This window comes from Schistocerca serialis, chromosome 2, assembly GCF_023864345.2.
Source record: "Schistocerca serialis cubense isolate TAMUIC-IGC-003099 chromosome 2, iqSchSeri2.2, whole genome shotgun sequence".
In the NCBI taxonomy this organism is placed as follows: domain Eukaryota; kingdom Metazoa; phylum Arthropoda; class Insecta; order Orthoptera; family Acrididae; genus Schistocerca; species Schistocerca serialis.
In genome coordinates this window covers 413423186-413442281 of record NC_064639.1, presented here as the reverse complement: position 1 = coordinate 413442281, position 19096 = coordinate 413423186, and the positions used below count along the sequence as shown (strand labels likewise).

Sequence of the window (19096 nt, the reverse complement as noted above, 5' to 3'; positions counted from 1 at the left end):
GCTGGGAATAGTAGCCTAGCCCAACACAAACCCATCACGTCCTACATTATCCTCACGAATCACTATACGGATGGGTCTGGTGCTACTGTTAGTCTGGGAAGCTGATGAATAGTCCGATCTTGAAGGGTGAATTGGTAAAAGTGAAACGCATGTGCATGAAAATAGAGCAGCTGTAAACACAAGCTCTCCGAACACATGACTTCAACAATATGGGCTAGATGACGTCATTGATGTATTTTGCGCTCTTTATTGTTCTTCAACCATCTTCGGTGGGTCGTCATTGTGTATTATGGGTCTTGACGTCAAGAGTTGATTCTCCCAACTCTGCTTTTATTATTTTTTCTAGTAGGTAATATTGACTACTTGGTTATTCGAAAAGTATTGTTAAACTGCCTACACCATTTGCAGCTTGCTGATATCCATATCTGCAAGACTAAGCATTTGCTTTGGGTTCGGATAATACACAAAACTTAAAAGTAATTGCTTTTGATTTTTTTCCCTTAGGTATGGTTCCTAGATGCTCTATACAACGCTGCCGAAGTTGAGCGGATGAATGAAAAACTCATTTTTCACAGCTGGTGAGACTATTATTTCCTCAAAATATGCGTTACTAAAGCGGACGATAGTTTTGACACCTGTTAAAGAAACTTTTACGATAATACACGCCGCTATGACAACGAAGAGCGCCCTCAACCACACACGCATTCACAGGCCGCTAGGACGCTAGTTACATTAATTTACCATAAACTATAATCGTCTTGTCTTGAATTATGATCAATGATCCTATTTTGTTACTCGCGGGTTTGTTTGTTGTCCTATTGCTAATTCTCTATCGATAACTGTCGATTATCTCTAAAACACGAATATCATCAGCTGCTGAAGTATAGGCAGTAGAGTTTAGCTTTTTACTTCGCGACTAAAATTAAATTATATTCACAAAATCTGTACACTGAAACAACGTTTGTGTCCTTGTGTGTTAATTTTTTTGAGTTTTCTTGACATTTCATGTCGACTGTGAATATCGATGTCACAAGCAGCTGAGAAACATGTTTGGTGCGTATTGATAGGGCATGAACAGCTGTGGAGCTATGTTATTTGTGAGACACAGCTTTATTGCTTTGTCTCGTTGAAGAGAAGTGTTTGTAATATGGCTGTGTGTTGTACTATCGTACTGTAACCATACATGGATGATTTTTTTTCTTAATTGTAAAATATGATGGAACTATATTAGAGAGAGCATGGATCCATTACGAAGCCGTAAGAATTTGTCATAATCAGTGCAATTTTGAAGCATACGATAGAAGGGAGAGAGATGTTGATGAGACTGGCGATTCAGTTTGGCATTTGCAGTAGCCAGTCCTATACGGAAAAATTATTGCTGCTGATTCGGATTGCAGAAGGAGGTACGGTTAATCTGCAATGGTTTATTTATTCTGCTGTACATACTAATAATTTTATCCCTGTAGTCCTTGGCGAATGGAAACCCAAGTTCACAATGGTGGTCCTTGACTTTGAGCTGTTGTTTTTCTTGCAGAAGATCCATTACTGTAGACATTTTTTTGCGGTGAGTGAATTTCGGGTTTGTTTCCATTTCAAATTTTATTATTTGGAAGTGTCGAATTCGAGTGAAAAGAACGGTTATTGCGGTAATTTTCCGTACAATCGATTCTGTTTCACGAGTGATAAAATAAATTAACACGAATAAAGAGAACGGATTGTTAGCATTCTAGTGTTTCATTTTTAAACTTTTGGTTGGTATCGTGCACATTTGTATAATGTGTGGTATAAACAGCGGTACCTGGACGAACTTGTAAGACTATTTCGAGAATTGTGGATTTGGTTATTGTCTCGCTTCTCCGTCGTGACATTTCAGTGTTGCTTCTACGATTTGCTGTAAATCATAGGCCTCTAGCTTAGTCATGATTCCAGTGACATGGGCGACATGTAATTATGCTCGTCGCTTGCGACTGAATTTCGCCTTTAATAACCAACTTGTTATCTGTTTAAGGTAGGCAAACGGATGCTGTAATTTGATCTTATCGGAAATATAAAGTTCCAGTAATTCACAGCTTTATTTCCATAAAAAATGCGACCCAAATGTAAGTTAATGTCATTAAACAAGCTGCGTCGTCAGTGTAAAATACGTTTTCAATTTTCGTGTATTAGTCACTTTGGAAGAGCGGAAAAAAGGTACATAACCAACCTATGTGTCTATTGACACAACTTACTGTTCAAGACGTAATTCGATATTTAAACATCGTTGTTGATAGGTTCAGCCTGACAACGTATAAGCCGCGAATATGGTTTTATTTAGTTCTAGTTGGATTAATGAGTTACAATGGTCGTGGTCTATCTAGCATTGAAAGCTGATGAAACTAAGAACAGATGATCCGAAGGTCGTATATATGCCCAACTAAACAACTGCAGATAGTATGATTTGCTTCTAAATGGTGAATCGTGCCTTTTTATTGAAAGACGCCAGTGGAATTACTCTGCCAAATGTAATCACGAAGTATGTGCATATTACGTCACTTTCAAGCCGTAGGCCGTCAAAACTTTTTTATGCAAGGTAAACGCATAATGTTCCTGTGATTTTTACACTGCTTGTAAGTATTGGGTGGTACGTCCAGTAATTACGGTATTATCAGGACCAATGAAATTGTCTTTAGTTTTATTAAGTACTACATGGAAATAGAAAAAAGTTATCAGTTGTTCTCAGTAAATGCAATAGTTTATTTTCTGACGAACCAAGTGGGAACAAGTACGAGTGTACATCGCCGTCAGTATATTAAGGGAAGAATATAATTACCATGTAAACATTGTTGGTCATTGTATTGATTAAGATTTCTTGCTTCATTATTTGTGGCGATAAACGAAAACTATACAAGGAGTTCAACAAATTAGTAAAGTCTAACGCTTTGATAGCCTGCAGCTATTAACTCATTCAACGCGTCTATTGGAAATGTTCCTGTACTTGCGAAAAATTGCAGGGACCTTTGATGAGTGATACTAAGTAGAACATTCTGTTGTAATTATATTAGGGCCTCTAGTCTTTCTACTTGGCTCTACTGCACATTGCCCACAAGAGAATGGAATTTTTTTTCTGATTTTTGCAGTTCGGTGTCCACTTTTAAAGTGGAGTTTATTTTCCTGTAAACAAAGGTTCTTTATTTTATGCATAGTAAATCCAAAACAAATGTTTTCCACTTGAATCAGTGATTTGGATTTAAGCCTGTTCTTCCACAAATTGTGAGCTGAAGTACCTCCATAAAATTTCTAAACAACAATGATGAATGTTAAGTAATAACATCTAGGCTGTGACTAAGGGGTCATTCTATGTCAAATTGTCCAGTAATTCTAGGATTTCTAACCCTCCATCTGAGATTTTCATGCAACATTGTATACCTGCTTATTCTTACAACAAGAACTTCTGATAATTCTTTTAAGTCTCAGACTAAAACTTTTTTGATTTCTTTTTTTGATATAGTGATGCTCTGATATTTTTGCACTGTAAAAATGCCCATGCAATATAGTATTTATCTACAGAAATACTCATAACTCGGGTGTACATGAAGCTTTTCATTTGGAGTTATTTTTCAGAAGTTAAGAGTGGCATATAGTTAACAAGAGTGTATTTATTTAAGCAAAAAAGTTATGGAGAAAATTAGAAGAAATATTAGTGTGTGTCACTTTGATTTTTGGAAAAATTACAAGGATGTTGAAAAACACTTATATCACATTTCTCCAACCAGATGGGAACCTTGTTTTTGTCTTAAAAATTAGTAAGGTTGTAAGTTTTCTAACAAAGTAAAAATTATAAGTTTCCTGTGAATGGGCATGCAAATGAACTGCAAATCAGAAGGCTTTTTACAGTGACGAAAAACAGATCATTTCAATTAAGTTCAGCCAGGTGTGATACCTACTGCCTCAGATGCAAGGGTCTTGAATTAGCATATTTAAATATCAGTTATTCTAGGCAGACAAATTAATTTTAGGCATGAAAAATTTATTTCATTTTATTAACTAAGTGATTTTTGAAAGAAAATAATATATTGCATTTATCTGTGCAGCTAATCACCAACTCACAGTGACAGTGTTCTGTGTGTTTGCAGAAGCTTGCTTGAAACCTGCACTTACATGAAAACACTGTAACAATTGCTGGTATGTGTTTGTGAGCATTGCCCACATGCAACAGTTTCTCTCTGGGGGATTCCATTGTCACGGGTGGGACAGTTGCACTAAGTTTTTCAACAGTCAGATGCTGATATAACATAAAGTATAAATAGAAATAAAGTAAAAATTGACTGGTTGCCTTACAAATAATTGTTTTACCTTCCCTTTAAATCTGAATGTCAGAAGTTTACAAATTGAGCTGTTATTCATCTTTAAAACTTTGTCACGGGTGGGACAGCAAATAGACGTAGCATTGAATAACCACCAACATTTTAGAAGAATTCTGTGATTTATGCACTTATTTTCTTTTTAAAATATTGAATTTGCATTAATAGAACAATTCTCTACATAACATAATATCAATAAATATTAGATTAGTAATACTTACAATAATTGCAATCAAAGACTGTCACGGGTGGGACAAGGAATTGTCACGGGTGGGACTCATGTGAAGTACAATCTTTTTTTTTTTTAAATTTAAACTGATTTTATTATGTCAGTTAGCTATGAATCGGTAGGTAATATATACTTAGAGCGCACTTTAGGTTTTAATAACTTTGTACAACATTTTTGTTGCTTATAAATAATATAAATTTTGGTATAGTATTGGTTTACAGTTCTGAGTACTTAATTATTTCACTTGAAGAATGTACCACTTTGAAAAAATACACTTGACCTCTCACCCACTTTCGAAAATGTCTAAATTGCCGGGAAACTCATAATATGAGGTGTCCCCAACATGTTTGACATTTGGATTCGTGAGAATAGCAAGAACTTGTTTAAACTCTACGTAGGATACATTCTGCTTGTCAGCTTTAAATACCTTTGCTGAGTCCCCAACAGATCGCATACACATAATCTGTATTTCCCCATTGTCTTCTACACTTCTCTGTGCAATTGCATCATATCTGTATGTAGTGGATTTCTTTCTTGCAGTTTGGAACTCGACTAAAATAAATGTTCCTGGCATGATTTGTTCCACAGCTGGTTCTGAACCTGTAACTTCTTGGGAATTGGGTGTCAACAGGACATCAGGATATGATTCCTCATCACTCATCTCAGAATCTGTGTAGGTTAGTGAATGTATGTTGGGCGAAAGTGGGAAATCCTCCACTTTCTCTAAATCTGATTTTAGGAAAGTTCTACCACATACTAGGTTACAGGTATTGTAACCGTTGAAGTAATGCTTGCTGCGAATATCTTTTATTTTTTTTAACAGCTTTCCAGCGACCATCCAGAAGGTCTCTGTTTTCATTAATATGATCTTTTGTCAGAAGAAGAAAGTTTATTCCAGAAACAGATGATTTGGCACAGTCTAAAAATTCCTGTGCGTTGCTGATGATGACTTTTCTTTGCTTAACTTTATTCCAAACAGCCCTTTTTGTTACAGCTCCAATGCCATTCACTGCACCTTTCCCATGTGATGTTGCAAAAAAAAAAAAAAAAAAAAAACCATTCTCCAGACACTCCAAAGTCTTGCATCATGTAGCAAAGGTTAGAAATGGTGAATTTGTTCTTAAATTGACCTGCGCAACCATCAGAAAAAATTTGTATCGAGCTTACTTATTATACTCTTCAAACATGCATAAACTGAGTACTTGTCATGACACAGTTCATCGCTCACAATTGCAAATTACTGTAGCCCTGTTTTCATCCAAACACAAATAGTGACCACTGTAATCTGTGTATGCCGCAACTCGTAGAATTTTGAAATCTTGATATCAATATCTGGATTGTCTTGCTTAAAAAGAAAAAATGCTTCCTTAACTGTCATATTCCTGTGACGTTTCTGCAATCTCTTTTCCCAGTTTCATGGTCTACAATAGACTTTACATCCTTTATACCAGGTGTCTGCCTGCTGATTTCATCATTCGTGAAAAAATTTTGTATTTTGAGCAGATTATCACCTGTAAGTTTACGAGATGTTTTCTTCACTACTGGGAAAATCTGCTTTACTACCTTTTTAGGTAAGCTTTCACTTACAAGCTTTTTTATTACTGCTGATTTTTTTGAGGGGCTTGAAGGAAGCACCTTCTTTACCCGAGAAACAGCTTTGCCAAGAGACTGAGGACATTTATATGATCCTAACTGGGAAATACAGGTCTCAGACTGATCTTTAATTAATATGGATTTTAGTTTGTCTGTACTTGATTTTTTCTTTCAGCCTCCTTCTTTAGATATTCCAATAAAGATTTTTCACTGGAGGATACCTTCATCTTCATATTTTCCCTTCTTCTTTTATCCTGCTCTCTTTCTTTTTCTTTATGGACATTGTACTTGCTGGTATCTTTCTTCAGTTTTTCGCGAAGTTTTCTCATACACTCTGCTGATGTTTTCCCATTTTCTGAATAAACAGTAAGTTTTTATTTAGTGTAAACCATCAAAGCACTTGTTATATCAACTTAACAATAACAAGAAGTGTCAAATGGTTTAGATTTGAGCAACATCAAAAACCTGTCACGGGTGGGACACAATTTCTTTTAACATTTATAAATGATCATTTACAACTTAGAAGGTGCCTTATGGTTCATTGGATGTTTTTATTTGTTTTTCTTACTTCTAACCTAAAATACATAGAATTACTATAATTGCTGAGTTAGAAGGTAAACTTTTTCATGTTTTTTGTCACGGGTGGGACACTAAATACATAGTAACTTTTGTGAATTAGCTGCATACTTAATAACTTACCTTTCTTTAAAAACTGAAGTTTGTCAGAAAGATAAGATTCTGATCTTGAAATTTAACAATTAAAACATCAACAATCACTGCAACCCAAATTTAAACAGCTGCCAACACAAAAAGCAAACCTTTTCTTTTCCATCCTCATCTGTAGAATCGCCAACTTTGTTTAACTATATTTCCTCAGTTAATTGTGTAATTTTTATAATTTTTTCAGGACAGTAAAATTCAACTTTTGTAGATTCAAAAAACTATAACATTGTTCAATTTGGCGTTTTTTCAAAAAATAAGCCTCAGGCTCAGTTTGGCATGGAATGACCCGTCTGTCTCTTTGTGAGAAGTGTCATATTTCTTTGTAGTGCAGCCATTTATCATTTCTTTTGGCTTTTTCTAAATCATTAAGTGTGAATAGAATTGATGTCCATTCAGGCAAGAAACCTTCCACATGTCATAAAATTTGTGGGGGGGAATTCAAATCAGTGAGGGAAATGAAAGTGATGTCAGGGACCAGGAGATTTCATGAGTCAATGCTAAAAAGTCAAACCATATATTTGAGATGCTCTACCTTAAAACGTCATTCCATTCCAAATCACAGCAAGGCCTCATATGGCAAATGGAAGCTAGAAAAAGTGAAGTGTGCTTTGGAAGAAAAAAAAAATGTACCAGGCATTGGGTTGCAATGTTGAAATTTCTGACAGTAGGGAGAATAAAATGTATGATAAAATTGATAACACCAAAGACTTTGATGCCATGATATTATTAATGAAACTAAAAGTAGCTGGTGTAAGGAGATCTAAAAATTTAAAGTTGTTACTTTAGCTCCTCCCTCTTGGTCAAAAGAAAAAAAAAATCAGAATTCAATTTTTGTGGGTATGTAGCTCCACAGGCAAGGGAACTGAAAACAGATTTTTTAAAAATTGGTTCTGAACCAAAAAGGGTAAAATGATCACTGATGTAGTAGTAAAGTTTGTCACTGATTTTTACCAAAATTGTGAATGTACATGATTGATAGGATTCAGAAGAATGTGTATATGCATAAAAATGCACGCGAGAACTCAAAACATTAACATTGTTTTTTTCTAAATTTTGTTCAGTAAGACCAAAGTGGTGTATTTTAAATGGTGCTGCAGGCACACTGTGTGTGTCTATGGTATCCGCCAAAATGTAAAACTGCTTTTGGGTGCAGAACACCCTGATTTGTTGGTAATAAGATTACAGGCACTTAAAATATGCCCAATCATGTCTAAATGTCATGCAAGGGGAGTGAAAAATTTGAAAGAAAAGCTAACCCCAGAAAAAGCAATTCTGTTAATGCACTTTGATGAAAACTACTGTTTTGTAATTCAGATGGAAATCTGAAGTTACCACTGGACAAGAAGCAGCTGTACAATCCAGTCCATTTGTGTTTATGTGATAAAGGAGGAAAATAAATTGATAACAACAAACCATTGCTTCGTAAGATGGATCATGATGTAGGATTTGCAAACTGCGTTCAAAAAGAAAAGGTTACATAATTGGCTGAACCCTACCATCAAGTCAAGAAACTGCATTGTTCCACTGATATGTGTGCTGCTCAATATAAAAATAATAAAAAAGCTTTAAAAACTTGGGTGAACACAGAAATGATTTTTCCGTTGATGCTTAAAATTCCTTTTTTGTTACTCGCCACGGTAAATCTGTGTGTGATGGATTGGGAAGATCTGTAAAACTTGTATTGAGAAAAGCTAGTTTCCTGCTAGATGATGATGTTTACATAACAACTACATCAGGTGTTTTCAATTTCTGCATGGCTAATAGTGACAAATTTTCTTAGAGTTTCTTAGACAATTGCTACGTAGATTGCCAAAAGAAGAAACTCAGAGGTGTTTGGCAACCGGCACAATGCCAGCTACCGGGAATTTTCACAATTACAAACCACTTATCTGTGTTTCAGTAGAAATTAGAAAAATACCGTGTTCTGAAAGTCTTTAACTGATTTTTCCAAAATGAAAATGCTCCTCAATGATCGTGTACCCATCCTCAAGAAAACTGTTTTGTGGCAGCTGTTTATTATGACAGGAGGTACTTTGCCGTAATCAAGAATGTGTGTGATTAAGGAGATGCCGAACTACTTTTTCTCCACCCATATGGACTGGGAGTGTCACTTTTAGCCAGAGAAAGAGTACACTTGTTTTGAGCTTTTGGAAAACATTTTGTGTACTGTTAGTGTACCCGAATCAAGCACATTATGAAGAATGTATTACATTAATGCAAACATGAAGGCAGTGAAATCCAATTTTTCATTGTGGCTTCAAAACAGAGACATTATTAAAACTATCAGTAGAGAACTTTAACTATCTTTACTGCTGAAGAAGTATGTTTTAAATGTAAACATTTGTCTGTGTCGAATAATTGTCATTTAAGTACACTCATTTGACTTTGAAAATCATACCCCTAAATAAAGCTAATATTAGTAATGAAAATATTTCAATTAAAATTATAACTTTTGGCTCTGCACTTTTATTATTTTAACAAAACATAATACATGCAGGGTCATTCCATGTCAAGTCACCCAGGCCTTGACACCAACCATGTCAGATTTTGATGAAACTTGGTACAATTACTTCTTTTATCATCCTGAAAGCACTTGTAAAATTTTTTTGCTCTATCTCTTATAGTTTTTTTTATAAATTTTTAAAGTTTTTAGATTTGGCTTTGTTTCAGCAGTCGGAAATTGTAACTTAAACGTGTCCTCACAACTAAAAAAATTTGTATGTTAAAGAATACTCAAGATATCAGTATGAAATTTTGGAATAAGTTTGTGTATTATATCTAAATGTTAAAAAATTACCATAAAGATATATTAAATTCTTCCAAATGAAAACAAATTTATAAGTTTTTTATTTCTTTTTTTAGGTAACGGATGTTTAGTTTTACAAAAACTGCAATATCTAGAGTCTCAGACCTGATAGAAAGCTCAAATTTGTTTTAAAATACTCTTAATTGTATAGGCTATTAGATAAAAGAAAAATTATGTTGGCTTTTTAACCTGTTTAATAGTTATCTAATTTTTAAAATAATATTAATTATATTTTAAAAATAAAAAATGCCAAGTGACTTAGACACCGAAAATAAGTTTGTCTTCTTGGAGTAACAATGTACACTTGGATTTTGTATTGTTACTCCTGTGTTTTGAAGTAAAAAATTATTACAGTGTTAAATAGTGCTTGGATAGCATTTTATTAAGTTTATTCGAACTCTCAGTAAGTACTGTTGCTTAGTTTACAGAGATTCTTTTCCAATATCCTACAAAAGTAACCAGAACAGTAATCAGACCAAAAGTGAAATCAGTATGTCAGATATTCAAACCTGTAGTGTAGGGTTATTTAAAAAATCTGACTGTTTCCAAACAACCTACACACCTTCAAAAAAGTTAAAACCGGTATCAGAATTGAGTGAGGAAGAAAAAGATTTGATCCACTTACGATCTGGAATTAATCTGTGTGAATTTAAGAATATATGTTCACACCACAGCTACTACTTTTTAAATGTTTTTGAAAAGTATCAAACAACATGTGTAGACCCACTAAAAAAACACAAAAAGCCCATCAAAAAATCGTTGAAGTGTAGGCTTGGATCTTTCTAAACAATTACTGACAAAAAATATTAGCATAAAACCTGGACAAAAGCTTTGCTCAACGTGCCGTAACTTTTGTGAGGAAAAATTAAGAGTTGAAGTCAATGAAAGTGAAACAGATGATGAAGTCATGGTTGAATTAGAATCATTGGAATCCAGAAATGAATCCCTCGTACAAACAAACATTGCTCTTGATTATTTAGGTTTAACACCGATAAAGCTTCATGGCTTGTCAGAACAAAGTAAAGGGTCTTATTTTAAAAGGAAGGTTAGCAGTATTGAAAAGACTGCAAAAAAGGCGGTTTCAAAAGCATTAAAATATGATGCACCAAGTTGTGATGATGACGAAGAAGAAAAGTGTGGTTGAGAAAGCAAAGGATTTTGATGTAATAATTTCTCTTATGAAAGAGAAGATTTCATCTGTTGGGAGGTCTAGAAAAATCCAGATTCTGACCTTGGCTCCAGATTCTTGGACTCGAAATAAAGTGATGAAAGAATTTAATGTAAGTGAGTACATGGTGCGACAAGCTAGAAAGCTAAAATCTGGAAAGGGTATTTTGGAAACTCCTGGTCCAAAAAAAGGTAAAACTCTTTCTGAAAATATAGTAAGACTTCTAACAGATTTTTATGAAAAGGATGAAAGTTCCAGAGTGCTACCTGGAACAAAAGACAAAGTAAGTGTTCAAAAAAATGTGTACATGCAAAAAAGACTCATTTTTTGTAACTTGAGAGAACTCTATTATTCTTTCAAATGGGAGAATCCCGAGGTAGAAGTAGGATTTTCAAAATTTTGTTTCTTGAGACCTAAATGGTGTATCCTTGCTGGTGCTGCGGGTACACACACTGTATGTGTATGCAGTATCCACCAGAATGTTAAACTATTACTGGATGCTGTGAAAATTGAAGAATCTTATAAAGACCTAATTAAGATGCTTGTGTGCAACACAGAAAACCAAAACTGCATGCTACATCATTGCAACAGCTGTCCTGCAAATACTGCACTAACAGAGTGCTTAACTGAAAAACTAAGTGAAGATTATGATTTAGAAGAAGAAATTGTAATCAGTCAGTGGGTTAACACAGACAGGGCAGAAATGATCAAACAGTCTATCAGTGTTGAAGACTACATTTCTTTATTGGTTAGGTCATTGGAAAAGCTCACCCCACACTCGTTTATAGCAAAATCCCAATCAGCAGCCTTTAAAAGATTGAAAGAAGACCCACCACCCAAAACAGCAATTATTGTGATGGATTTCAGTGAAAATTATTCCTTTGTTACACAAAATGAGATCCAAAGTTACCACTGGAATAGAGATGGTTGTACTCTACACCCAGTTGGAGTTTTTCTAAGAAATGAGGAAAACAATGTTTTTGTTTCCAACCACTGTTTTATTAGTGGTGACCAAGAACATGACACTGGTTTTGTTAACTTTGTACAAAAAGAAATTACAAAGTGGCTGTCATTACATCATACTGACATTGACTCAGTTCACTACTTTACAGATGGTTGTGCTGGGCAGTACAAAAATAGAAACAGTTTTAAAAATTTGACTGGACACTTGAGAGACTTTAATTTGAAGGCCCAACACTCTTTTTTTGCAACAAGTCATGGGAAGTCAATTTGTGATGGCCTAGGAGGAACTATTAAAAGAATTTTAAGGAAAGCCAGTCTACAGCTTTCAGACAAAGAACAAATAATGACAGCAATCAATGTGTATAAGTTTTGTGAAAAAATATTGAAAACATTCATTTTCACTTTATTGACAAAAAAGAAGCTGATTTGCTACGGCTAAAACTAGAAAAACATTTTTCAGCAACCCGAACCATTCCTGGAACTAGAAGTTTTCATAACTTCAAACCACTTCCAACAACCAACCTTGAAATTAGAAGGACTACAGATAGTGTAAAACCCTCCTTAGTCTTTTCTTTCCATTCTTCTTCTGATTGGGTTCGTGTTGAACCATCCATAAATTGCTATGTGGCTGCAAATTATGATGGTAACTGGTACTTTGGACTGGTAAAAACAATATTCAATGATGAAGAAGATGCAGAAATTCTATTTCTACATCCTTCAGGACCCGCTGCATCATTTTATTGGCCTGAAAGAGAAGATTCCTGCATAGTGCCTTTGAAGCACATAGTCTGTGTAGTAGACGCACCTCAATCAAGCGGCACTGGGAGAATGTATTACTTCAAAAAAGACTGTATCAAAAGAACTGAAAGCTCTTGGATGAAGTGGAAAAACAGTTTGAATCAGCATTAATGTTTATTAAAAAGACAAAATTACTCAAAAAATTCAATGTTTCCAGCAATCAGTTGGGTTATACATAAGTGCCGTAAGTAAACTATATTTGTACATAATTCTAATGTAATCTACTATAATTAATAAACATGTTAAAAAGCCATCATTATTTTTGTTTTATCAAGTAGCCTATATGTTTAAGAGTAAATTAAAACAAATTTGAGCATTCTATCAGGTCTGAGACTCGAGATATTGCAATTCTTATAAAACAAAACATCCGTTAAAAAAAAGAAAAAAAAACATGTATATATTTTTTTCATAGAAAATATTAATATATTTTAATAGCATCATTTTTATCTTCAAATATGTATAATAAATAAACTTGCTGCAAAAATTCATGATATCTAAAAGAGTTTTTAAGATAAGCAAATTTAAAGTTTGAATACAAATTAAACTGACCATATCCGAAGGTTCAGAAAACGCAAAACATAAAAACTTTAAAAATTTATTAAAAAAAAACTGTAAGAGATACAGCAAAAAAAAAAAAAATTGCAGGTGTTGTCAGGATGGTATTAGAACCATTTGAGCCAAATTTCATGAAAATCTAAGGAGGTGGGTGTAAAATTTTTTTTATTGGGTGATTTGATATGGAATGACCCTGCACTAAAGCTTAGCAGTCTACATAATATGCTTTAAAAAACCTTCTGAAGATTGTTACAGTACATTAATACATAATGAAAATCTTATGTCTGTTGGAACTCATGGGGTTTTTTCGTTACATCAAATTTGAGCTTTCAAAAAAAAAAAAAAAAAAAAAATCGCCTTGATAGCAGTGTGTCTAAAAGTATTTTGAATATAGAAGTAATTGTTGTTTTGGCCAGTAGAATTAAGTTGATTTTCTTTATTACCAGAAGTCAAGCAGAGCTGTTAAATATTTGCCCGCAATAAAGATACAGTCTCTTTCTGTTATCCCCCCAATGTAATACATTACAAATGGGAAGCATCAGACAGTGTAAGCTTTATGATCGCATTACATGTCTTCCTTCAAAAACTAAATAAAATATATGGAAGAAATTTTATGCTAGTTATTAAGAAATTACTAGGAATGACCTGTGTTTCATCACAGTGTAAAGTTTTTTTTATTTGAGATTTGTGTGTCCATTGTTTTTATTTGATTAGAAAGTGTACAACCTTGAATTATTAAAGACCAAAAGTAGGTTCCCATCAGGTTGGAGAAATGTGATAAGTGTTTTTTCAACACCCTTGCAATTTTTCCAAAAATCGTAAAGTTGAATACGTTAATATTTTTTAAATTTTCTTTGTAACATTACTGCATAAATAAATACATTCTTGTTAACTATATGCTTTTCTTAACTTCTGAAAAACAAATCCAGAACACACACACACACACACACACAGACAGACTTAGGCAGACATATGTCTGAACTTGCATATACATGAAGGAATTATTACAGAAAGAACATTTCAGAACAAGAATAAATGTGTAAAAGGAATAGACATCAAATTGATGTTACAACATAGCCACTGTGTTGGTAAGGAGGGCATAGAAAGGAATGGTAGTGCGACTGACACAATATGGAGTAAATGATAAACAAAACAAAGTTGCCATGAAAAGTAGTTCAGTGAAGAATAGTGACTCGCTAAATATCAGAATGCAGTGAGATGTGTTAAAAGTAGTGAAAGTCTATTCAAAGTGACATATCTAGGGTACTGTCAAAGAAGATTGGTATACACAGAAGAACCAATTAGTAAAACAGCTCAAAGACCATCAGTGCTAAATTATAGTAGAAGTGTTTGAAATTTTACATGTGTGGAAGCAGCATGTAACAATGATAAAATTGGATAAGAAAGCATTTGAAGTGAGTGAACAAAAGATGTGAATTGAAGTGGTACTAAAAGGAAATATGATAGTAGTAGTCTGGTGAACCATTGGCAAGAGAAGGAACTGCTTTTCTAAATAAATCAAGACACGAAGGAAAGTAAGATTTTTACTGGAAGGACTAGCAGACAGGTTCTATTGCATAGATGATGATTGAAATATGAAAAAATTATTTAAATTGTGTGTGGCATGGAAGATGAAAAAAAATTAGCATCAGATGAAATGAAAGACAGCATTTAGTCAGTGGAAGAAACTGTGAATATAACAACATTAATAATAACTGTTATAAAAAATAAAGACTCTGCACGTTTGATACTTCATCTGATAATGGGTTGTAAATTTTGATTGTACCATCCTTAAATGGAAAGTGTGAAGGAGGGAGGGGGATGAGGTAAAGCTGTTTAAAGGGAATGCAGAAGATGGATTTAAATATAAGTTTGAAGAGGTGAGAGTAAATGGTGTATTGATGGAATTGTGGATGAATGTAGTGTGGGTCTCTAAAGGATTCAGACAATGCTAATACCCCATAAACTATTCTTGAATACTGCTACATTGTTTTTGGGTACTATGAACACCACTGTGCCGATAAGCTCTGCTAAGAAAAATTAAAATGTTTAGTAGCAGTTACAGCTGCTCTTCATATCCTACGGATACATGCAAAAAATAAATTAAAAACAACTGTTGTCTGGTCCACCTGGAGAGCGGCAAGTTACATATTTAGCTTTTCTTGTGTTTTCTGAGTACTACATTTCTTAAATTTTGTGCATGTTTCTCAGTTTAAAAGGTATAACCTCATGTTTTTGTAAATGTTGGACAGTCTGTATCACAGTTGTAATTACTTCTGAAAAACAAGCTACACCTCTCATTAAGTTGTCAACCTTCCAGTATACTTGATGCAGAGTGAATTGCTGGTGGTGACGCTTTTGCGTTGTTCGAGGCATGGGGCCAGTGTGGATTCTGGCCTCGCCTATTTGCCTGGTGAGTGGATACGTGGCTGTTCCTTCAGCAGGGTCGGAGCAGGTACATGAGAGCAACTGTTTGCTAGTTATCGGGAGCTCCCAATGTCAGCAACATTATAGAGCATCTTAAGTAAATAGCATTCAGGGCCGGAAAGAAAGCCACTGTGCATTCGGTGTGTCTGCCGGAGGGGTCTCATCCAAGATATGAAATAGACTTTGCCTGCAGCTATGGAACATGCAGGGTGCAGTCTTCTGCAAGTTGCGGCTCATGTTGGTGTCAGTGACGTCTGTTGCTTGGGTTCTGAGGCCATCCTCGGTTCATACAGGCAGCTGGTGGTGGATGTGATGAAGGCTGCTGGACTGGTGTGTAGGGTGCAAGCAGATCTCACGACGTGCAGAATCATTCCCAGAGTTGACCAGGCTCCTTTAGTTTGAAACTGAGTCAAGTGTCTCACCCCCAAAGGCTTTATTGTCTATATGATGGTCTCCATTGCAGATTTCTGGACCTGCATTATAGAATGGGGAATTGTAGGATGTCTTTTGATAAGTCAGGGATGCACTACACAGAGGAAGCAGCTGCTCGGGTAGCAGAGTACTTGTGTTGTGCATGTAGGGTTTTTTGTGGTTGTGCGGTAGTTTGAGGTTGTCTGATGAACTCTTGCCTTACAACATGCAGATAGCAAATTCAGACTGCATTCAGGATAAAGGCACTTTTGACTGTCAAAATTTTATCAGTAAATTGTCGAAATATTGGTAGCAAAGTTCCTGAAATTTCTTGAACTCTAATTATTCTTGGAACCAAAAACTGGCTGAAGCCCAAAGTAGAAAGCTCCGAGGTATTAAGTGATTCATGGAAACTATATCGAAAAGACAGATTAGATGCCATAGGAGGCAATTGAGAAAAATATTGTTTGTATTGATATCAAATTTGAGTGTGATTGAAGTTACCTGGTCATACATAACAGGTCTAGGTGAAATCAAGTTAATTTTAGATGTTTTTACCAGCCGTACAATTCAGTTGTGACAGTTCTAGAGTCATTCAAGGAAAGTCTACGGTCAGTAGCTTGCAAATACCCTGATCATGAAGTAGTAATGGGAAGTGACTTTAACCTACCAACTATAGATTGGGAAGTCTATAGTTTGATTTCAGGGGGTACAGTCATTCAGTCTTGCAGAGTACTTTTGAACATAGTTTTCTGGAAACTGTAGTGAGCAGCTAGTTAGACAGTCTGCACAAAGTGAAGTGTTTTAGGGTTTGTTGCTACAAAGTGGATTAAGGATGGAAAAGACCCACCATGGTTTAAAAACGAAAGTCGGAAAATGCTGAAGAAGCAAAGGCTGTTGCGCTCTAGGATCAAAAGGGAAAGTGCAAATGATGATAGGCTAAAGTTAGTAGAGATTTGTGCGTCTGTAAAAAGATTGATGGGCAAAGCATACAACTACCACCACCATCATACCTTAGCAAAAGATCTTACGGAGCTCTTGAGAAAATTCTGGTCCTATGTAAAATTGCTTCTATCCAGTCATTCATTGGCAAGTCGGGTTTGAAAGAAGAAGATAGCCAAAGGATGGCCGGAGTTTTAAATTTCACATTTACGAAATCGTTCACACATGAGAACCATGCGAACATATCACCATTTGACAACTACACAGACTGGAGGACATAGTAATGGGCACCCCTGGCATTTGGATGGAATTCCAGTTAGGTTCTACAGAGAGTACTCTATGGCACTGGCCCCTTACTTAGTGTGCATTTATTGTGAATCTCTGACCCAGCGCAAAGTCCCAAATGACTGGAAAAAAGTGCAGGTGACTCCTGTATATATGTGAAATGTGAAAGAATGGACCTGAAAAATTACAGATAAATATCCTTAACATAGGTTTGCTGCAGAATTTTTGTAACACATTCTCAGTTTGAATGTCATAAATTTCCATGAGCCAGGAACGCTTCTGTCACAAGTCAGCATGGTTTTAGAAAACATCACTTGTACGAAACTCAAGTTTGACCCCTTCTCATACGATATCCTGCGAACTATGGATGAAGGGGAGCAGGCAGGTTCAATATTCCTAGATTTCTGAAAAGCATCTGAACCCTGTGCCACACTGCAGACTGTTAGTGAAGGTACGAGCATAAAGAATAGGGTCACAGATATGCGAGTGGCTTGAAGATTTCTTAAGTAGCAGAATCCAACATGTTTTGCTGTAAGAGTGTTTTCATCAGAGACAAAGGTATTGTCTGGAGTGCCTCAGGCAAGTGTGATAGAACTGCTGTTACTTTTGTACACGTAAATGATCTGCGGACAGGGTAAGCAACAGTCCGTCGATGTTTGCTGAGGATACTGTGGTGTAGGTGGGTGGGGGGGGGGGTGGAGGTATCGTTATTGAATGGCTGCAGGAGGATTCAAAACGACTTCGACAATGCTGGTCATCGGTGATGATACATTCCAGGAAGAAATCCGTACCATCAGCAAATAGATGCAGCAGCTCACGGCTTGTCTCCTTTCGCACAGCCTTTTCTTTAGAAGTCAGATGTGGCTCCCAGTGGGCGCGCACACACACAGGTCATACAGAGATGATAATGCATAATTGTAAAGACACAGCCATTTGTAATTCTCAACACTTCACTGATGTTATGAAACATTACCCACTGATCCTCACAGGCAGTCACTGTAGTTGTGTTAATGTTGACTTCAGGAGAACCTTGCTTAACGTAGACAAGTTGGCCTTCTTTGAAGTCCTTGAACTGCCTAAACATTGTTGCACAAGGTAGTGCATATTCACAATATGCTTGTTGCAGCTCTTGTCAAGTTTCAATGGCTTTGTGGTTTACATGAACACACAATATTATTGTGCCTTACTGCTCCTCTTGCGTCATTTCCATTGTTTGGTTCGCGAAATGCAAAGAGCTTCTACAGAATACAGCATTGCTACCAACCTATCAATACTAGAGTGCTGCTGCCTATTGGTATCATACCTAATAACCTGTTCTTTAGTAATAATCATGGTACATATGGGAAACTATTATGGAGGCTACAGGAAAAAAAATGAGCCTGTTTTTGTTCATCAGCCCTTGTAAAATAAATAAATAAATCTGGGTAGCTGGCTGAATCAAACATAAAAGAATAAATTCAGACAGATCAGAAAGGTTTCACCTTGTGAATAATTGTAATCGGTAGATGAAGAATGGGATACTCTGAAATTGATTGCAGTATTCTCAGTAGATAATAATAAATGTAGATAACAGCTCAAAATACAAGAGCTTAAAATTCCAACTGATGGAATTATATTAAAAATACTATCAAGAATAGAAACTGGCCCAAAAGAGCTTTTTGTCAATCAAAAACACAAGGGAACTTAAGCAGAACAGAAGGTAAATTGTCATCTTACTGTCAGAAAATATTTTAGGCCAAATATTTGGTTGTAGCTGCCAACAGAAATGTAAAAAAAGAGCTCATTTCACTAACTCTGTTAGAATGGAAATTGCTCTTGTTTGAAAATCTACATTATTTGCTTATTATTTCTCATAT

At 35.3% G+C, this 19096-nt stretch overlaps 1 protein-coding gene across 4 annotated transcripts in view; it reads left to right on the top strand.

Annotated features, from left to right (window-relative positions):
* Nucleotides 1-1170: 1170 nt before the first annotated feature.
* LOC126457254 (E3 ubiquitin-protein ligase TRIP12) overlaps nt 1171-19096 on the top strand; it is a 233130-nt gene continuing 215204 nt past the window's right edge. For 2 of the 4 annotated variants that reach the window (XM_050093414.1, XM_050093412.1), the window contains exon 1: nt 1171-1403. The gene's annotated coding sequence lies outside the window, so the exon portion shown is untranslated. The remainder of the gene's footprint in view (nt 1404-19096) is intronic. The other 2 variants (XM_050093415.1, XM_050093413.1) reach the window with 1 other exon arrangement.